Genomic DNA, 20,219 nt, shown 5'->3' with positions numbered 1-20,219 from the left:
GCGCTAAAATATGACATTCCAATCAAAGCCTTGGTAAAATAACCAGTATTTCCAAGATGAACAGATTCTTATTGAACTTATACAAATAAGTATGATTGCCATGAAAGAAAGAATACTCACTGAGAATCTTTGAATTTTAAAGAGAGAATAATTAAGTGCCTCGGTTTGTTTACAAATGAATGCTTTATCCTATTTCTGTATGTCATAGGTATCTTAAAAGAAGTTTCTTTAATCTGGAAGAGCAAACATTAGAGAACCAGCAATATTTCTAACAAGAGTCACAAAAACTATAATCTTTCTCAGTTCATTTAGTCCCATGTTACTAATTCTTGTTCAGTTTGAATGCAGCTTTTTAATTCTGGAAATTCTTACCCATTTTAGTTTTAGGATTTTAAAGATGTCAAATACCTCTTGGGATTTTAAATATGTCAAATACCTATATTTGTCCTAAAAGTCCTTTTAATTAATCTCCTTGAAGATGAAATACATTTTGTGAGAGAAAAAGAACAATTATAAATGACAAAATCTCAGAGGTAGACATTGTTAAAGATCTGATGAGAATTTATTATGATTCAATTGACAAGGAAATTTGGTTATTTCTGTGACACACAGCACTTCAATAATCAGAGTATCAAGTGAGAACCTTATACAAAAACATTAAAATTTCAGGAATTGCATTTATATTTGAGCAGTTATAGCATGTATCTAAGCAATGCAACCTAAGGTTTATCATCATTTGTTTGACAGTGTTTCCAGAGTAACTTAATATACCAAATAAGCAAGCCTTAATTGGTCAAAGACTTAATTTATAATTTTAAATTCTGGGAAGTTTGTTAAAACCTTAGAAAGTTATAATGCACGTCCTAAATAGGATTACAGATCATTACTGATCTTATTTATTTAACCAAGAAGGCAAAAAGATATTCTAAAGGCAAATATATAGGGTTATATAGTTGTTAGCAAAACTTAGCTCCTTTAACATTGAAAAGTTTTAACTTTAAGTAATCAAAGACCTAATAAAGACATAAACATAAACATATAAACATAAACACAAACATTTAAAACATTGGGTCACCTGGGTGGCTCAGTCAGTTAAGCATCTGACTTTGGCTCAGATCATGATCTTGCAGTTTGTGAGTTCAAGCCCTGCATCAGGCTCTGTGCTGACAACTCAGAGCCTAGAGCCTGCTTCAGATTCTGTGTCTCCCTCTATCTCTGCCCCTTTCCTGCTCATGCTCTGTCTCTCTCTGTCTCTCAAAAATAAATAAATATTTAAAAAATAAAAAAAAAACATTTAAAACTTAAAGCTTTGATTTTCCTGGACAGACATGAGAAAAAAAGCTTTGTTTACATTTTCTTATCAAGAGCAGGCCAACAATCTAAAAAACCTTTTTTTTTAACGTAGAGTAAAGCAGAATTTTAATCTTAAAACAGTGTATTTTAAAATCCACTCATTGCAACCTTAGTCCATCCTAACCATACATAAAATTTCTTTCTAAAGATTTCTCTTTAAAAACCTCCTACAACTTTCCTTCACCTTCAGATTTTGTCCCAAGTCATTTCTCTCTAAAGAGCCAATCTCATTTAGGACAAAATTACTTTCTTTTAGCTTCAACAAAAATTTATTTCCATTCCTTACATCTTTATTACATATCTTCTACTTTTTTTACATCCAGAGTTGTTTTTCTTATTCCCATCAGTCTTAACTATATTGAGTAGAATTTTAACTCTTAGAAACCTTCATCTCTAGTGAAAACTTAGTAGTAACCAATTATGAATTGTTACACCAGAATTCTTTAGATGGAAAATTTATGAACCACTTAAGCACAAAGATGTTTGCCAACAAACCTCTTTGCAATAAATCAAAAGCAGGTGGAAGAAAAAGAAGTCAAAAGTGCAAACTTATGTTCAGTAATCAATGCTTTAGTTTTTAAAAAAATTTTTTTCAACGTTTATTTATTTTTTTTGGGACAGAGAGAGACAGAGCATGAACGGGGGAGGGGCAGAGAAAGAGGGAGACACAGAATTGGAAACAGGCTCCAGGCTCTGAGCCATCAGCCCAGAGCCTGACGCGGGGCTCAAACTCACAGCCCGCGAGATCGTGACCTGGCTGAAGTTGGACGCTTAACCGACTGCACCATCCAGGTGCCCCTCAATGCTTTAGTTTTTTATCTCATTAGATAGCCAATGAATTCAATCCCTTTTATCATGCAAACAAAACTCTAAAGTTTCAGGTTACCAAAGACTTTGAAAGCTATCTTCTTAATTAACCATTATTGTAAGTCTTTTTTTTTTTTTTTTTTTTTTTGCTAATGAATGGCAACAGAGATAACATGAGCTTATTTGATCTTCAGGAAACCCAGATAGAATAAAACTTTTATGTTTAATGCTGATAAACAGGTCTATATCAAACCAACAAACTTAAGTTAGTTTAAACAATGAATATGTTCCACTTGGGTCCACTTAAGACAATTGTTCCCCGTTGTCAATTTTTACCTGGAACACTGGTGGGGAAATCTGAAGTGGGTGGTCCAAGGGATTGCTCTTTGCTCCTTGACATTGAGGGTGGGAAGAGCAGATGGTGCCTGAGGCACTGAGGAGCCAGTTATGTAGGCTGTACCCAAGGTGGTGCAGAAACAAGAGGACCGGGAGGGGAAGGCAGAAGAGGCGAGGTACCAGCAGAAGGCAGAGAAAGAGGATTCCCAGTTCTCAATTATGTCAGTTCTGACAGAGAAGCAGACGCCATGTCTTTTTTTTTTTTTTTTCCAACTAGTGGAATGTCCATGTCAGGCCTGAGAAGACGGGGAATTTCCCCAAAACAAATGGAGTTTCAGCAGCTGCTTGGGAATAATTCTTAAAGTCCCTGTCCTTAGGTAGACTAACCATAATTGACTTCACTTATAGCCATTAATCCGGGAAATGAATGAGAGAGATGCCCTCCCATCTATTAGGAGGAGGAACAGAGAGAAAGAGTCAGGGATGGCCTGAAGTCCAGTGACTGAGTTCTATCAGGAGGCCTGTTTAGACATCCAATTTGTCAGGAGGGAGTTTATTAGCCAAATGCATTTGGGCAAACACATTCTCCAACAGGTCTTTTGGTCCAGGTCCTGATTTAGAACCTGAGGCCCTAGGTAGAGTACCTCTGTCCATTTGCCCTGTTTCCTGCAAAAGAGATCTAACTGCTAGATTCTACTAAGGCCACGCAGTGTTACAGGAGATCAGTCTTTTTCTACATTTTGTAATTCAAATTGTTTCTAGTAGATTGAAAAGACATCCCAAGGGAAAGTCCATGAGGGCCAAAGAGAAGCTCCCATGCTCCTCCTAGAGAGAAAAGTAGACAGAGGGAAGTAGAGAAGGCCCATTTCCACGAAGATTCCCTCAACAGCCCCCCTCCCCCACCGATGACTTCCAGGTGGCATCCCATGCACAGGATATGTCAGAAGTTCCTGGTGTCATAGTGACTGGAGGCATCCCTCCAAAGAAGCAACTATGATCACTGAACAACCACTAAGGGCCCCTGAGGAGGGATGCTAGTGTCCCCCCACTTCCCCATTGCATTCTAGACTACAGATGGTACCAGTGTATGAACCTGAGTTTGCCTTGCTAAGAAGGCCATGAAGAACTGCTGTTTTTAACCCATGGAAAACACTGGAAATATTTTACAAAGGGGAATTACCCAATTTTGTAATTTAAGTAGTAGTTAGTAGAGGACATTGACTGATAACAGTAAAGACAGAAATCCATCATGATCTAAACAACATTCCAACACATACTGCCTTTAGAGCCAACTTCCCTAGGAAATGGTCCCTGGTTGGGTTTTAGTTCACTTGGGTACTGGTTTTGGCTGGGTCCCAGTGGAGGTCTCATGGCCAGAGGCTGCTAGACCAGACATGTAGAGGGTATCACATTAGACCAATGAGGAGGAAACCTCACACGGGAGTCTGAAGATTGGCAGCCATACTAGTCACCTAGGTGGTTGTCCCCTGCCCAAGAAAGACAACTTTGTATAAGGACAGGAATAAAGAGAGGACATCACGTTTGTGGGTCTTATTACCATTCTGGTCAGGGTACTAACTTCTAGCCAAAAGGCAGGTTGTCTCTTCCCCATAGAGTAACCATGGGCTAGAGGATTGCAGCCTGAACAATTGACATGAAAGTATTCCAATAAAACCATACTCCTCGAAAAACCCCTGAAATGAGAGTAAAGGAAGAAAAGAGAAAGTGCTCCCCAAGTTTGCACCAAAGCTCAGAGTCCAGATGAAAAGACTCATCTCCCCATGCTGGGAACCAAATGATGGGGTTTTGGGGTGATGGTGGGGCTGAGAACTGATGACCAAGAAAGAAATCCTGAAGACGTCTTTGGTGCAAAAAAGGTGATTTTATTAAAGCACAGGGACAGGACACATGGGCAGAAAGAGCTGCGTTGTGAAGAGTGTTGTGGAAGAGTGACTCCTTATATATTATGGGGCGGGGGAAGTAAAGTCAAGAGGAAGTTGTCAAAGATCTGTCATATGCTAAAGACACAGATTATTGGAGGCTGAGCTATTTTCAAGCTAAGGTTGTTTTTCCCTCTAGCAGAGCATTAACATTAAGACAGTGGGGAGTTCCTGGACTCTAGCCTATTCATGGAATTGCCTTTTTCTTGTACTGGTGAAGACTCTTATCAGTTTAACCCTTTGTTTTGTTTTGTTTTGTTTTGTTTTGTTTTGTTTTGTTTTTGTCCTAGAAGTGTCCAAGGAATATAACACATATCCTACCTGCGAAGAGGGGTGCTTTAGCTTATACTTTGCTCTTAGCCTGCCTTATGGTCTGTCATGTAAGCATGGGCAAATTGATTTTATACTTTCAAGTCTACATTTTTTGTCCCCACTCTCAACATATTTCTGTAAGCATAGTAACCTCAGAGGCTTGGGTGACGTTGGGAGGATATATTTTCTTCACCATCTTAGATTTGAATGGCTGGAGGCCCATGGTAGTAAAAAGATTAATAAGAAAAAAGACAAAGTTTACGTACACATGCACTTGGAAGTTTCTCAGTAATGAGTAACTCACTGAAGAGCCAGAATAAAAGTTTATATACCGACTTAACAAAAGGGCATTGAAGTCTTCAGTGGGAAAGTACAGAAGGTTGGTTTTTTTAATGTTTATTAATTTATTTTTGAGAGAGAGAGAGACAACATGAGAGCATGAGCAGAAAGGGGCAAAAAGGGAGGGAGAGAGAGAATTCCATGCAGGGGCTCAATCCCATGAACCTCGAGATCATGATCTGAGCTGAAATCAAGAGTTGGACCCTTACCTGACTGAGCCACCCAGGCACCCCTCTGTTGGGCTTTTTGATGCTCATGGAAATGGGCAGTGTGTCTCCATGGAAAGTTGAATTTGCAGGAAATTCCCTTAAAGGGAGATTCATGACAGTTGTGTTTTTCCAGAGGCTCTGCCTTAGCCATATATGGGAAGTTCAGACAAGATTTCTTTCTGCATCTTTCCATAGCTCAAATGTTATCACTTTAAAATAATCTTTATACCAATTGTGGGGTCCTAATGGATCCCCACAATAGTAAGGTAAGTATGATTTAGGGACTCTTAGAACCTACACATTCAAATTATTAAGAAAACAGAATGATTTTATTTTGTGTCTCTCTAAAAAGTAAAACAGGATATATTCTCCACAAGTAGGTATAATGCTCCATTCTTTATAAGATACATTTTTTTTACTCTTCTTAAATTCAGATAAAAGCATTTAACAGCTGGATATCTCATTTTTGCCTGGAATAACGAGGTATACATCACCAGACCGGACTGGAATGTCTTACTTCTTTCTTTATTATTCCTTTTAGCCTACATCATCAAGTTGTCGATGGTGGAGAATCGCTACTGGATCAGGGACCAGCTTATCCATAATAATATAATCATCAGCCTGTTTAGAAAGTTTGGCTTTTATTCACTAAGGAGTGAGTTGTTAGAGATCTCCAGATTATTGTGAGAAATTCTTTTCCTTGAGTACGAATTCTAATGCTTGTGAGATAGGATATTGTCCTGGGGCATCTAAAAAATGTTTCTTTCAATTTTACTATTTTAAAGATTTATTGAGTGCCATCGAATCAGAGACCTTTGGAAAGGTCTTATTACCAAAAAAAAAAAAAAAAAAAAAAAAAAAAAAAAAAAAAAGCCTCAGGGTTGAGTAAGCCTTTTCCAGAAACAAGAAAATTAAGGATGATGAAAATCCAGAAAAAAGCATACATGAGTATACATACAAACATCAGCTCTCTTTTATTTCAGTCTCAAAATGGTACCATTGAAACATCTTATTGACATCTATGCAAAATGTCATATATCTTTGGTCTTGGAAAACTCAATGTTAATATTTCTACTTCATTTTTTAATGATGTAAAATCTCTTTAGGGGTTCTTATACCAGTGTTATATTGGTTTTGAAGTTTTATGGCATAGGGCTTGCCATTTTCCATACCAGAAGTCACTTTATTTGAATACCAGGGTGTGTTTCTGCTTGCATGCTGGCAAAGACAGTTGGAAAAAAAAGTGTTGTATTTTATTTTATTGCTACCAGAAAATATTAGACATAAGGTGGAAATGTGAGAAACCTCCCACTTTGTAAGAGGAATCCATATATGAAGACTCTGGCCTGTATAGAAATAAGTGATTAATTTTTAGAACTTTGTACCTAATACAGAGAATCATTTAGCTAGTTACTATCATGACAGGAGAGAGACATGCTTTTCATCCTTTCCTTCTCTCTGCTGGCTGGAATGTGGATATCATGACTGGACTCAAGGAGCAAGCAGGAATGGTGAGGTGGAAAGCCATGTGTTGAAGATGGCAGAGTGAAAAGGTGGAAGGACTCTGGATCCCTGATGGTCATGGACCTGCCAGCCCATCCCAGGACTAAGTGAGAGGGAAACAAATTTCTCTGGATTTAGGAGTCTCTTATGGTTTGCCTCTCTTCCTGTTTTCATCTTAGTTTTCCTTCCCTTCCTTTATGTTCATCTATTTTGTTTCTTAAATTCAACATATGAGTGAAATCGTATGATATTCATCTTTCTCTGACTGACTTATTTCACTTAGCATAATACATTCTAGTTCCATCCACATTGTTGCAAATGGCAAGATTTCATTCTTTTTGAATTCCAAGTAATATTCCATTGTGTGTGTGTATATATATATATATACACATTCATCAGTCAATCGACATTTGGTCTCTTTCCATAATTTGGCTACTGTCAATAAAGCTGCTATAAACATTGGGGTGCATGTTTCCCTTTGAATCAGCATTTTTATATCTTTTGGGTAAATACTTAGTAGTGCAATTGCTGGGTTGTAGGGTAGTTCTATTTTTAGTTTTTTGAGGAAACTTCATACTGTTTTCCAGATTGGCAGTATCAGTTTGCATTCCCACCAACAGTGTAAGGGGGTTCCCCTTTTTCTGCATCCTTGCCTATACCTGTTGTTTCTTGTGTTGTTAATTTTAGCCATTCTGACTAAATGCTGAGATGATATCTCATCGTGATTTTAATTTGTATTTCCCTCATGATGAGCGATGTTAAGCATCTTTTCATGTGTCTGTTAGCCATCTGGATGTCTTCTTTGGAAAAGTGTGTATTCATATCTTCTGCCCATTTCTTAACTGGATTATTTGTTTTTTGGATGTTGAGTTTAATAAGTTATTTTTGAATTTTTGATATTAATCCTTTATCAGATAGATCATTTGCAAATATCTTCTCCCATTGTAGGCTACATTTTAGTTTTGTTGATTGTTTCCTTCACTATGCAGAAGATTTTTTGTCTTGATGAGATCCCAGTCATTTATTTTTGAGCAGTCTCTATCACAGAAGATGGAGATAGTATTAAGATGTGTCTGCATAAACAAACCTTACTAAATAATCTTTATTTTCCATTAGTTTATCCCATATATTTACCTTCCTTAATGTACTGCCCCTAAAAGCCTCAAACCCATTTTCTTTGTCTTGTAACATCTATGCAATTTTTTTGTTTGCTTGTTTCAAGTTTTTATTTAAATTCTAGTTTGTCAATGTATAGTGTAATACTGGTTTCACGAGTAGTGTTTAGTGATTCATCACTTACATACAACACCAGTGCTCATTGTAACAAGTGCCCTCCTTAATACCTATCACCTGTTTAATACATACCCCGCCTCCACTGCAGCAATCCTGTTTATTCTCTATAGTTAAGAGTCTCATATGACTTGCCTCCCTCTTCTTTATTTTCCCTTCCCCTGTGTTCATCTGTTTTGTTTCTTAAATTCCACATATGAATGAAATCATATGATATTTGTTTCTCTCTGACTGACTTACTTCGCTTAGCAGAATACACTCTAGCTTCTGTACAAATTTATTACCCTTTGTTAAAATACTATATAGACCTCTGGGTCTGACCACCTCTTTGGGATTTTCATTTCATTTCTGTGAGTCCCTCATATACAATACACCTATTTATCCTACTAATCTTTGTCAATTTGATCTATAAACCCAGCCACTGAATTTGAAAGGGTAGAAGAAAACATTTTATTTTTCCTCTGCCAAACCATCAGGGGAACCAAGATATATGAATTTGCTTGTTCTTTGAAAGACTGTGCTAGGTAATCTTCCTATTATGTACAAAGATATGTAGAAAAATATAACAAACTCTTGTGCACCTATCACTCAGTTTCAGTGAACACCAGTGGCTAAGCTTGTGTCATCCATACATTTGCTTACTCCTTCCCCTCTGTATTTTTTGAAGAAAATTCAACTTTATTATTACATCCGTAAATATTTTACCATATCTATCTAGATATCCTCTTCTTATAAGGAGAGCAATCCCATCATGGGGTCCCACCCTCATGACCTTATCTAAACCTAATTACGTCCCCAAAGATGTATCATATTGGGAGTTAGTATTTCAACCTGTGAATTTGGGGGGGGGGCACAGACATTCAGTTCATAACAATGGGGATGTTTCTCACTCCTTTTTAATGCTGCATAGTACTCTATTATGTTTTTGTTATTGGTGTTACAAATAGCCCTGCAGATAATAGTTTTGTGCATTTGTATTTTGATATCTTTGCCAGTGTATCGTGGGATAAATTCCTAGAAGTAGGACTGCCAGGTCAAAGGATTTCTGGAGGACATTCATATGTAATATTGTCAAATGATGCCAAACTCCATAAAGGTTGTACAGCTTTACATTCCTAACAGCAACATATGAGAGTATGTATTTTCTCATAGCCTTGTCAACAGTTTGTTGTTGATATTTTGAATGTTTGCCATTATAATAGCTAAATTATTTTTTATTGTGGTAAAAAAAAACACATGTGATCTACCCTCTTAACAAATTTTTAAGTACAGTATTGTTAACTATATACACATTGTAACAGCAGATCTCTAGAACTTTTTCATCCTTCATAACTGAAACTCAATAGCCATTGAACAGCATCTCCTCATTTCCCTTTACTCCCTGGCCAATGGCAACCCCATTCTTCTTTCTGCTTCTCTGAATTTTACTACTTTAGATACTCCGTGAAGTGAAATCATGCAGTACTTGTCCTATAACTGGTTTATTTGCACGGGCATAATGTCCTCATCGGTTATATATGTTATATGACAGAATTTACTTCTTTTTTTAGGGCTGGATAATAATCTTTTGTATGTGTACATCATATTTCTTTATCCATTCATCAACTTATGGACATTTAGGTTGTTTCCACATCTTGGCTATTATGAATAATGTTATAATGAACCTGGGAGTGCAAGTATCTTTTTGAGATCTTGTTTTCAATTGTTTTGGACAAGTAACCAGAAGTGGAATGCTGGATCATATGATAGCTCTGTTTTTAATTTTTAAGGAAGCTCCACACTGTTTTCTATATTCCATTTTCATCTGTGGCCCCTGAATCTTTCCTCTGGGGTGCTATGGTCTATTATCATCTACATCACATCTGAAGTAGATATTAGGGTTTATTTCCAGTTTATAGGAAGTACAGGAGACAGAGAAACACATTAAACCTTACCACAAGAATGCAACCAAGATGTTTATTGTCTGAGTCCCTGTTGTCTGTTGGAACATCAGCAACTCTGCTCCCCAGGGTGTCCACTCACCCTGTGAGCTACACTTTCAGGGTGGCTCTACAGAGTTTGGTGCTTCTCCTCATATGTCAACACCATCAGAGGTCCTGATACTTTTTGGGGGTACTGTGAGAAGTAGTGCTTCCATATTTAGCCCTCACAGTTATACTATCCTTAAATTAACATTCTTTCATTGGGATTTGGGCTTTCCCTGTATTCTTTCAACTAATGATTTCCTACACAGAACAACACAGTATTTTTTCTTCTATTAATGTGGTATCTTTCTGGAGCTGTTCTCACAAAGTACCACAAACTAGGTGGCTTAAAACAGCAGAAATTTATTCTCTGACAGTTCTGGAGGTGAAAAGTCCAAGATCAAGTTTGGCTGGTTCTTTCTGAAGGATTTGAGGGAGAATCTGATGTGTGCATCTGACCTAGCTTCTGGTGGTTGCTACCAATCTTTGGTGTCTCTTAGCTGGTAGATGCATCAATCCAATCTCTACCTCCATCTTCACATGATGCTCTCCCTGTGTGTCTCTGTCTCCATTTTCTCTTTATAAGTATTACCAGTAATATTGAACTAGGGCCCATCCTACTCCAGGATGACCTCATCTTAAGTTAATTATATCTATAAGACCCTATTTACAAATCAGGTCAAATTCTGAGGTATGAAGAGTTAAAACTTCAACATATCTTTTGAGGGGAAACAATTCAACCCATAATAACTAGTCTGACATTATATATGCTACCCTGAGTGGCACACCTCTGTCCTCACCCCACCTTCAATTTCAACACACAAAACTGTGCTTGCTTTTCTAAAGGAAATAAGAAAAATTCTTCTCATTTTCCATTGTGAACATGAAGGAAAATAAGGCACAGTTATTTTCAGAAAAATTTATAGATAACCCTGCTAGATTTTTTTCAAATTGGCAATGTATTTATCATTTTTGATTATTGTAAGTAGAACACATAACCACTATAAAAATTCAGACAATTCAGAAGTAACAGTGGAATAAAAAAACAGATCTATTTTCTGATAGAACAGAGGAGACAAAAGGAAAGAACAAATTGTTGATGTGGACTAGGTTATTGAAACCAACCCTCCTTCTGAAAACACATAAAATTTTGGATAAAATGTAAAAAATTATTTCTTGACATCATCAAAAATTTGCCAAGACCTTAGGAATTCACTGTCCAAAATCTAAAGGAAAATGGGAGCCCAGGAAGGTAAGCAGAGCACAAAAGCCTCTTGGGCTCTTACGGCACTCACAGAGGCTGGTAAACTTGCTCTTTGGTTTTGATCACCTCAGAAAGTGACAAAAAAAAATCCCATAGCCAAGTGAATCAGAAGTGAATTTTCACTGGGTACCTATAAGAAAAATTGTCCCCAAACCGAACATAGGTGGTGTGGAGGGCAGGGAAATACATCCCAGAAACAGTGATGTTTTTTAGCCCCCCTTGGAGATTTGCAGCATTAATTAATTTCTCCTGCATGGTTAAAAATTTTAACCCTTGGGTTTACTTAAAAGTTATTGTGGGGGGCGCCTGGGTGGCGCAGTCGGTTAAGCGTCCGACTTCAGCCAGGTCACGATCTCGCGGTCCGTGAGTTCGAGCCCCGCGTCGGGCTCTGGGCTGATGGCTCCGAGCCTGGAGCCTGTTTCCGATTCTGTGTCTCCCTCTCTCTCTGCCCCTCCCATGCTCATGCTCTGTCTGTCTCTGTCTCTCAATAATAAATAAACGTTAAAAAAATTTAAAAAAAAAAAAAAAAAAAAAAAAAGAAAGTTACTCTTGTACCTACCATACCATCCAGCAATTCTACTTCCAAGAAAAACAAAAAATGTATTTATAAAAATATTTGTAAATAGCTGTTCATAGCAGCATTATTTATAATGATCAAAATCTGGTAATACTTCAAATAGCCATGAACTGGAGAACAGGTAAAGATATGATAAATTTATATATAAAAAAACAAATTATTGATACACATGGATGAGTCTCAAAAACATGCTGAACAGGAGTAGGCAGGTACAAAAGACTACATACTAATATTCTATTTATATGAAATTCTGAAACAGGCTAGACTAATACATAATGACTGAAAGCATATTAGTGGTTCCTTGGGGTTAATAGTGGAAAATACAGACTGCAAAGGACACAAGAAAATTTCCGGGGGAAAATTGTTCTATATCTTGATGTTTATGTCCATCAGTCACACAGTTGTAAACATGTTTGTCAATTGATACTGATATGGATATAATTAAAGTATTCAAGTTTTATTTTATGTAATTTATAATCTTAACAACATTGTTTAAATAGTAAAACAAAACAAAACAAAATATGATCCTAGACTGGGAGCTACTAGGTACCTGACACTGGGTAGAAATATCTTTATCTTGGGCCTCAAAAAGATGTTCACAAATAAATTTTCATGGACAGCACCTAGCACACAATAAAAAAAGTATCATAGGACTCTCTCATGGGCAGAACTAGAAGTTTGTAAAAACAATCTTGAAAAGACTTTAGGTGGTGAAGTTATCACAGATTATAAAACAGTCATGTTCACTAAAAAACGTATGCAGGGAATAGAACACTATGAAAAGTTACCTGGTGAATGTGAAGAAGAACCAAATAGAATACGAAATGGAAAACAGAAAACTGAACTTTAAAAATTTGTTGAATATGTTTCATAGAAGATTCAAGTCTATCAAAGAGAAAATTAGTAAACTGAAAGACAGATCAGAATAAATAACCCACAATGTAGCATGAAGAAACACAAAGAAACAAAAACAAACATGAAAGATGAGTTAGAAAGTGAGCTCTCAGATGTTTAACTGGAGTTTTGAAGAAACAGAGAGAGAATGAGAAAGAGCTAATATTTGAGAAAGCGACTGAGGCTTTTCTAAAACTAATAAAAGATTACCAATTTACAAAATCAAGAAGTCTACTAAGAAAATCTTCCTCTAGTTTCAAATAGATAGCACAATAAAATAACAAAATCTTAATAAAAATGATGAAAGACAATTATAAATGGAAATTATTATAAGCAACTATATTGAAAATACAGAGTGAAAGATTTCTCAACAACAATGGAAATCAGAAGACAAAGTGCTGAAAGATTATAGTAGTCACTCTTGCACTCGGTAATGAACAATAATAGATATCTTTTCAGAAATAAGCTTGTAAAAAAGGCATTTTCTGATAATTAAAACAGACAATTCACTTTCAACATGTCCTCACTAATAGAAATTTTAATGAATATATTTCAAGCAAAAGAAAATAATCATAATGGAAAATCGGATGTGCAAGAAAGAATAAAGAGTAAAGACAGTAGTAAATAACTGGTAAGCTTAAATAACCAATAAACAAATAGAGACAATGTCTAGTGGAATTGGAAAAACAAGATAGAGTTAATACAACAATAACATATAAATCAAGAGGAAAGAAAATGGAATCATAAAAAAAATTATAAAAGGGCAAAAGATAAAAAGAAATATTTAATAAACATTTCTGTATTGAATCTACTATACTGGGTACATATGTAAGTGGAGTTATACAATATTTGTTCTTTTCATCTGGATTATTTAATTTACTATAATATTTTCAAGGTTCATCTGTACTGTAGCATGCACTGGGTTTTCTCTCTTGTTTTTTTTTTTTTAATTTTTTTTCAACGTTTATTTATTTTTGGGACAGAGAGAGACAGAGCATGAACGGGGGAGGGGCAGAGAGAGAGGGAGACACAGAATCGGAAACAGGCTCCAGGCTCTGAGCCATCAGCCCAGAGCCCGACGCGGGGCTCGAACTCATGGACCGCGAGATCGTGACCTGGCTGAAGTTGGCCACTTAACCGACTGCGCCACCCAGGCGCCCCTTCTCTCTTGTTTAAGGTTGAATAATGTTCTACTGTGGGTATATATACATTTTGTTGATAACATCCATCTGTCAATAGACTTTTTTATTAGCTATTATTAATATTATGCACCTAATTTTTAAATTGAAATATATTTGACATATAACTGTGTAAATTTAAGAGGTATAACTAGTTAATTAGATACATTTATATATTATAGTATGATTGCCAATGTAGCAATATTTAGCACATCTATCACATTACATTGCTATTTCTTTCTAGTGGTTGGATTAATTAAGTTTCAGTCACTTAGCAAGTTTAGTGATTACAATACAATATTGTTGTCTATTTTGCAACACTGTGCATTAGATCTCTAGGACTTCTTACTTCTTACAAGTTTGTACCCTTGAACAACATCTGTCCAATATCTCTACCTCCATCCCCTGGTAATGACTATTTTACTCTGTTTTTGTGAATTTGGCCTTTTTAGATTCCACAAATAAGTGATATCATACAGTATTTGTCTTACTCTATCTGACTCATCTCACATAGCATAATTTCCTCAAGGTCCATACACATTATCACAAATGGCAGGATGTCCTTTCTCATGGCTGAATAATTCCATTGTATACATACACCACATCTTCTTTATCCTTTCATCCACTGATAAGCACTTAGGTGGTTTCCATATCTTAACTATTGTGAATAGTGCTTTAATAGACATGGGAGTGCATACATCTCTTTAATATTCTGTTTTCATTTCCTTTATGTATATACCCAGAAGTGAAATTGCTAGATTAATGGTAGACTTCTTTTTAATTCTGGAGGAAACTTTGTATTCTTTTCCATAGTGACTGAACAAATTTACATTCCCATCAACAGTGTACAAGTGTTCCCTTTTCTCCACATCCTTGACAAAACTTTTTCTGTCTTATTTTTTTCCCTTATGTCCTTGATGACAGCCATTCTAACATGTGTGAGGTAATATCTCACTGTGGTTTTGATTTGCATTTCCTTGATTAGTAGTGATAATGAGCATCTTTTTCGTGTTTCTTTTGGCATTCGGATGTCTTCTTTAGGAAAATGTCTGTTTAGTCCCTCTGCTCCTTTTATTTTTTCAATATATGAAAATTATTGTCAAATTGGTTTCCATACAACACCCAGTGCTCATCCCAAAGGGTGCCCTCCTCAATGCCCATCACCCACCCTCCCCTCCCTCCCACCCCCTATCAACACTCAGTTTGTTCTCAGTTTTTAAGAGTCTCTTATGCTTTGGCTCTCTCCCACTCTAACCTCTTTTTTCTTTTTCCTTCCCCTCCCCCATGGGTTTCTGTTAAGTTTCTCAGGATCCATATAAGAGTGAAAACATATGGTATCTGTCTTTCTCCGTATGGCTTATTTCACTTAGCGTCACACTCTCCAGTTCCATCCACGTTGCTACAAAGGGCCATATTTCATTCTTTCTCATTGTCACGTAGTATTCCATTGTATATATAAACCACAACTTTTTTATTCATTCATCAGTTGATGGACATTTAGGCTCTTTCCATAATTTGGCTATCGTTGAGAGTGCTGCTATAAACATTGGGGTACAAGTGCTCCTATGCATCAGTACTCCTGTATCCCTTGGGTAAATTCCTAGCAGTGCTACTGCTGGGTCATAGGGTAGGTCTATTTTTAATTTTCTGAGGAACTCCACACTGTTTTCCAGAGTAGCTGCAACAATTTGCATTCCCACCAACAGTGCAAGAGGGTTCCATTTCTCCACATCCTCTCCAGCATCTATAGTCTCCTGATTTGTTCATTTTGGCCACTAACTGGCATGAGGTGATATCTGAGGGTGGTTTTGATTTGTATTTCCCTAATGAAGAGCGACGTTGAGCATCTTTTCACGTGCCTGTTGGCCATACGGATGTCTTCTTTAGAGAAGTGTCTATTCATGTTTTCTGCCCATTTCTTCACTGGATCATTTATCTTTCGAGTGTGGAGTTTGGTGAGTTCTTTATAGATTTTGGATACTAGCCCTTTGTCCGATATGTCATTTGCAAATATCTTTTCCCATTCCGTTGGTTGCCTTTTAGTTTTGTTGATTGTTTCCTTTGCTGTGCAGAAGCTTTTTATCTTCATGAGGTCCCAATAGTTCATTTTTGCTTTTAATCCTTGCCTTTGGGGAAGTGTCAAGTAAGAAATTGTTGTGGCTGAGGTCAGAGAGGTTTTTTCTGCTTTCTCCTCTAGGGTTTTGATGGTTTCCTGTCTCACATTCAGGTCCTTTATCCATTTTAGTTTATTTTTGTGAGAAAGTGGTCTAGTTTCATCCTTCTGCATGTTGCTGTCCAGTTCTTCCAGCACCATTTGTTAAAGAGACTGTCTTTTTTCCATTGGATATTCTTTCCTGCTTTGTCAAAGATGAGTTGGCCATACTTTTGTGGGTCTAATTCTGGGGTTTCTATTCTATTCCATTGGTCTATGTGTCTGTTTTTGTGCCAATACCATGCTGTCTTGATGATGACAGCTTTGTAGTAGAGGCTAAAGTCTGGGGTTGTGATGCCTCCTTCTTTGGTCTTCTTCTTCAAAATTACCTTGGCTATTCAGGGCCTTTTGTGGTTCCATAGAAATTTAAGAATTGCTTGTTCTAGTTTTGAGAAGAATGCTGGTGCAATTTTGATTGGGATTGCATTGAATGTGTAGATAGCTTTGGGTAGTATTGACATTTTGACAATATTTATTCTTCCAATACATGAGCACGGAATGTTTTTCCATTTCTTTATATCTTCTTCAATTTCCTTCAAAAGCTTTCTGTAGTTTTCAGCCTACAGATCTTTTACATCTTTGGTTAGATTTATCCCTAGGTATTTTATGCTTCTTGGTGCAATTGTGAATGGGATCAGTTTCTTTATTTGCCTCATTAGTAGTGTATAAGAATGCAACTGATTTCTGTACATTGATTTTGTATCCTGCGTCTTTGCTGAATTCATGTATCAGTTCTAGCACACTTTTGGTGGAGTCTGTCTGGTTTTCCATGTATAATATCATGTCATCTGCAAAAAGTGAAAGCTTGACTTCATCATTGCCAATTTTGACGCCTTTGATTTCCTTTTGTTGTCTGATTGTTGATGTTAGCACTTCCAACACAATAGCGGTGAGAGTGGACATCCCTGTCATGTTCCTCATCTCAGGGAGAAAACTCTCAGCTTTTCCCCATTGAGGATGATATTAGCTGTAGGCTTTTCATAAATGGCTTTTATGATGTTTAAGTATGTTCCTTCTATCCCGACTGTCTTGAGGGTTTTTATTAAGAAAGATGCTGAATTTTGTCAAATGCTTTTTCTGCATCGATTGACAGGATCATATGGTTCTTATCTTTTCTTTTATTAATGTGATGTATCACATTGATTGACTTGCAAATATTGAACCAGCCCTGTAGCCCAGGAATGAATCCCACTTGATCTTGGTGAATAATTCTTTTTGTATGCTGTTGAATTCAATTTGCTAGTATCTTACTGAGAATTTTTGCATCCATATTCATCAGGGATATTGGCCTGTAGTTCTCTTTTTTTACTGGGTCTCTGTCTGGTTTAGGAATCAAAGTCATACTGGCTTCATAGAACGAGTCTGGAAGTTTTCCTTCCCTTTCTATTTCTTGGAATAGCTTGAGAAGGATAGGTATTATCTCTGCTTTAAATGTCTGGTAGAACTCCTCTGGGAAGCCATCTGGTCCTGGACTCTTATTTGTTGGGAGATTTTTGATAACCGATTCAATTTCTTCACTGGTTATGGGTCTGTTCAAGCTTTCTATTTCCTCCTGATTGAGTTTTGGAAGAGTGTGGGTGTTTAGGAATTTGTCCATTTCTTCCAGGTTGTCCATTTTGTTGGCATATAATTTTTCATAGTATTCCCTGATAATTGTTTGTATCTCTGAGGGATTGGTTGTAATAATTCCATTTTCATTCATGATTTTTATCTATTTGGGTCATCTCCCTTTTCTTTTTGAGAAGCCTGGCTAGAGGTTTGTCAATTTTGTTTATTTTTCAAAAAACCAACTCTTGGTTTCGTTGATCTGCTCTACAGTTTTTTTAGATTCTATATTATTTATTTCTGCTCTGATCTTTTTTATTTCTCTTCTTCTGCTGGGTTTTGCTGCCTTTGCTGTTCTGCTTCTATTTCCTTTAGGTGTGCTGTTAGATTTTGTGTTTGGGATTTTTCTTATTTCTTGAGATGGGCCTGGATTTCAAAGTATTTTCCTCTCAGGACTGCCTTCGTTGCATCCCAAAGCATTTGGATTGTTGTATTTTCATTTTTGTTTGTTTCCATATATTTTTTAATTTCTTCTCTAATTGCCTGGTTGACCCACTCATTCTTTAGTAGGGTGTTCTTTAACCTCCATGCTTTTGGAGGTTTTCCAGACTTTTTCCTGTGGTTGATTTCAAGCTTCATAGCATTGTGGTCTGAAAGTATGCATCGTATAATTTCATTCTTGTATACTTATGAAGGGCTGTTTTTGACCCAGTATGTGATCTATCTTGGAGAATGTTCCATGTGCACTCGAGATGAAAGTATATTCTGTTGCTTTGGGATGCAGAGTTCTAAATATATCTGTCAAGTCCATCTGATCCAATGTATCATTCAAGGCCCTTGTTTCTTTATTGACCATGTGTCTAGATGATCTATCCATTTCTGTAAGTGGGGTGTTAAAGTCCCCTGCAATTACCACATTCTTATCAATAAGGTTGCTTATGTTTATGAGTAATTGTTTTATATATTTGGGGGCTCCCATATTCAGCACATAGACATTTATAACTGTTAGCTTTTCCTGATGGATAGACCCTGTAATTATTATATAATGCCCTTCTTCATCTCTTGTTACAGCCTTTAATTTAAAGTCTAGTTTGTCTGATATAAGTATGGCTACTCCAGCTTTCTTTTGGCTTCCAGTAGCATGATAAATAGTTCTCCATCCCCTCACTCTCAATCTAAAGGTGTCCTCAGGTCTAAAATGAGTCTCTTGTAGACACCCAATAGATGGGTCTTGTTTTTTTATCCATTCTGATACCCTATGTCTTTTGGTTGGCGCATTTAATCCATTTACATTCAGTGTTATTATAGAAAGATACGGGTTTAGAGTCATTGTGATGTCTGCATGTTTTATGCTTGTAGCGATGTCTCTGGTACTTTGTCTCACAGGATCCCCCTTAGGATCTCTTGTAGGGCTGGTTTAGTGGTGATGAATTCCTTCAGTTTTTGTTTGTTTGGGAAGACCTTTATCTCTCCTTCTATTCTAAATGACAGACTTGCTGGATAAAGGATTCTTGGCTGCATATTTTTTCTGTTCATCACATTGAAGACTCGTGCCAATCCTTTCTGGCCTGCCAAGTTTCAAAACAGAGATCAGTCCCAAGTCTTATAGGTCTCCCTTTATATGTGAGGGCACGTTTATCCCTTGCTGCTTTCAGAATTTTCTCTTTATCCTTGTATTTTGCCAGTTTCACTATGATATGTCGTGCAGATGATCAATTCAAGTTACATCTGAAGGGAGTTCTCTGTGCCTCTTGGATGTCAATGCCTTTTTCCTTCCCCAGTTCAGGGAAGTTCTCAGCTATAATTTCTTCAAGTACCCCTTCAGCACCTTTCCCTCTCTCTTCCTCCTCTGGGATACCAATTATGCGTATATTATTCCTTTTTAGTGTATCACTCAGTTCTCTAATTTTCCCCTCATATTCCTGGATTTTTTTATCTCTCTTTTTCTTAGCTTCCTCTTTTTCCATAATTTTATCTTCTAGTTCACCTATTCTCTCCTCTGCCTCTTCAATCCAAGCCGTGGTCATTTCCATTTTATTTTGCATCTCGTTTAAAGCGTTTTTCAGCTCCTCCTGACTGTTCCTTAGTCCCTTGATCTCTGTAGCAAGAGATTCTCTGCTGTCCTGTATACTCTTTTCATGCCCAGTGATTAATTTTATGACTATTATTCTAAATTCACTTTCTGTTATATTATTTAAATCCTTTTTGATCAGTTCATTAGCTGTTGTTATTTCCTGGAGATGCTTTTGAGGGGAATTCTTCCGTTTGGTCATTTTGGATAGTCCCTGGAGTGGTGCGGACCTGCAGGGCACTTCCCCTGTGCTGTGGTATATAACTGGAGTTGGTGGGCGGGGCCTCAGTCAGACCTCAGCCCATTCATGGGGCCACAGTCAGACTGGTGTGTGCCTTCTCTTCCCCTCTCCAGGGGTGGGATTCACTGTGCGGTGGCGTGACCCGTCTGGGCTACTTGCACACTGCCAGGCTTGTGGTGCTGGG

Source organism: Leopardus geoffroyi, chromosome B2 (assembly GCF_018350155.1).
Source record: "Leopardus geoffroyi isolate Oge1 chromosome B2, O.geoffroyi_Oge1_pat1.0, whole genome shotgun sequence".
Classification (NCBI taxonomy): Eukaryota; Metazoa; Chordata; class Mammalia; order Carnivora; family Felidae; genus Leopardus; species Leopardus geoffroyi.
The sequence above is the reverse complement of the archived record's forward strand: the minus strand, read 5'-3'. Positions refer to the sequence as shown.